Source organism: Nycticebus coucang, chromosome 5, assembly GCF_027406575.1.
Source record: "Nycticebus coucang isolate mNycCou1 chromosome 5, mNycCou1.pri, whole genome shotgun sequence".
Taxonomy (NCBI): Eukaryota; Metazoa; Chordata; class Mammalia; order Primates; family Lorisidae; genus Nycticebus; species Nycticebus coucang.
This window is the reverse complement of record NC_069784.1, coordinates 99,761,269-99,764,138: the sequence shown is the minus strand read 5'-3', so window position 1 is coordinate 99,764,138 and position 2,870 is coordinate 99,761,269. Positions and strand designations below refer to the sequence as shown.

The 2,870-nt window shown below is 37.2% G+C and overlaps 1 pseudogene; it reads left to right on the top strand.

Annotated features, from left to right (window-relative positions):
* The first annotated feature begins 346 nt into the window (after positions 1 to 346).
* On the top strand, positions 347 to 2,069 carry LOC128585553 (integrator complex subunit 13-like; annotated as a pseudogene).
* The last annotated feature ends 801 nt before the right edge of the window (positions 2,070 to 2,870 follow it).

Genomic DNA, 2,870 nt, shown 5'->3' with positions numbered 1-2,870 from the left:
CAGGGAATTCTTTTATAATTGTTTTCTTTTTCTCTTTAGTTTAATACAAGACTGTTTCAGGCCAAGACTAATCTTTTAATAAACACTGAACAAATGACATAAAATGATTTAGCAGACATAGGCCTTACATGAACAATGTCTAAAAGTTTACATTTACTCTTACACTTTCATATTTTCAAGACCAGAACCAGAATACTTTCTCATATCGTTTTTAAATGTCTTGTGGGTGATCTAACACTCTGGGGGTTGATTGGATGCCTGCTTTCATTTTAATGGTGTTTTTGGTGATGGGTGTGAATACACTTTTCTGGGAGCCTCCAACTGACCAGTAGGGTTGAGGCTTCTCATGCTTCTAAAACTTTTTGATGGGCCAAAAGCCTGGCAACCTGAGGTCCCTGTCTCTTTGGCCTTCCCTCGGGGCTCTACACAAATTACAGTCAAAAAATATGGCCACTCTCTTGAGTTTTTCCAAGAAAAACTGGCCTGGGTGGAGAGACTGAGAAGGGGGCATGGGATTAAAACAAAATGTAGATTTTTTTATGAATCTCATAAAACAATATTTGTTATGGATCACTGCCCTTAGATGGCAGAATCATGAAGACAACATGCTGAGTTTCATATGTTAAATAATTCCTTAGGGCCTTAAGTCTAAATCACTGTGGGCTGTTCAGTAGAATCTTCATGGAATACTATAAAATAATGTAATATATATTTCCTTTCAAAAAGGTGGTGAATTTTATTTAAATTTTTGGACTTTAAAAGACCAAAATTGGTAGGTGCTAATGGTAATTTAGCTGCTGTTGAGTTTCCTATTCCTCAGGCAGATCTGGAGTGGTGTAATATTCTTCATGGTCAAGTTGTTCCAGTGAAAACCCTCTGAAAAATTACTGAATACCAACATGAGGCTTGTACTCTACTCATGGAGAATTAAGAACATGTTGGAAATAGAGGACAAATAATCTGCATTACTAATACAAAAAAGTGATAGTCAGGTGCAAATGATTAAAGACTGTGTCCAGGAAACAATTCATAAACACATCAAACTTGCTACAAATTCAGATCATCTGATGCAGATTAAAAAATGTGACTTGGTCTTGATCCATCCTACCCAGTTGGTGAAGACAGCCTTGTATCTGATCCACCTAAGAAAGAGTTGTCCTCCTAGGCAGCTTCTGTGGCTTAAAGGAGTAGGGCACTGGCCCCATATACTGGAGGTGGCAGGTTCAAACCTGGACCCCCCAAAAAAAACTGCAAAAAAAAAAAGAGTTGTCCTGGTTTAACCAGCAAAGATCATAGTGTTCATGCAGGACAGCCTCTTGCTTCCAAACTGCATATTTTGTAAGGACAGTGACCCATAACAAATACTACACAGCAACATTTCAACTTGGCTTCAACTACTATTACAAATATCCCAGTGAAGGAAGAACAACATTCCAACACATCTGCCAATTACAATCTGGAGCTACTTCATCACAAAAATGCACATGAAGATTTCCTGAAAAGTGGTGGTACCCACTTAGATGGCAGCAGCAGGGAAGGGCTCTTTAAAAACACTCTGACACCACAGAAGTGGTGCACACCAAGGACAAAAGGCATTGAATTATACTATTGTGCTGGTACTTATTGAATTTGATCTGTATATATAAATAGTAGAACTTCCTCCTGCTTTATTAATTTTCTTCTAAATGGTCATTCTGGTTTTTTTGGAACAACCATGAAAATCAGGTTCCAAAGTTATGAATCCTATGCTTCGTAGGCATGGAAGAGAGATTTTTTTGCATCTCTTTAACTGTTCTTGATCTGTTCTAGAAGATCGACCTTCAATTAGGAAAGGATATGGAGAGTTACAGACTACCAGATGACAGATTTTGGTGAATTTATGAGGGAAAAGAAAAAGAAGAAGACCCGGATATAAAATCAATGGAAGTCTTGAGATTTCTTTAGAATGAGCAAAGGATCAATTAGAAAAACACACCCATTTCTGGCCTATGATTATTTCACAAAACACCATTTCAACATGCAAAATGCCATGCCACACATTGCCAGACATTGTTCTACACACTTTGTAATAATTAACTCTAACATTCTTGACAACACACTATGTGAAATACTGTCTGTATTTTACAAAAGAAAGCACGCTTTCTCTTGGTAAAGTTCAGAGTTAGGTGTACCTCATTTGATGGTGGCTGGCAGAAACGATCTGCCATGGACATTATAACAAAAGAAAAAGAAACTGTCTTTAAGACTCATGGGAGTACCAGTATTTCTAAAATAATTCATCATAAGAACTAAAAATAAATAAATTAGGAAACTTGTTACAATCCTCAACTGAATGCAAAAACCAGGAACTGAAAACCACAAATTAATGTGAGAATTAGTCACTATTTTCTTTTCTTTTCTTGTTTTTTTTTCTTCTTTTCCTTTCCCTCACCTCTTCCCTCCTTCTCTGTCTGCTCCCCCCTTCCCCCATGCCCCACCATGTCATTAATTGTCATTAATTGTCTTCATATCAAAACTGAATACATAGGATTCATACTTCTCCATTCCTGTGATGCTTCACTAAGAATAATGTGTTCCACCTCCATCCAGGTTAGTACAAATGCTGCAAAATCTCCATTTTTTTATAGCTGAATAATATTCTATGGTGTATGTATACCACAGCTTACCGATCCATTCTTGGGTTGAAGGACATTTAGGTTGTTTCCACATTTTGGCAATTGTAAATTGGGCTGCGATAAACAGCCTAGTTCAAGTGTCTTTATAATAAAAGGGGTTTTTTCCCCTTCTGGATAGATGCCCAGTAATGGGATTTCAGGATCAAATGGGAGATCTAGGTTGAGTTCTTTCAGGTTTCTCCATACTTTCTTCCA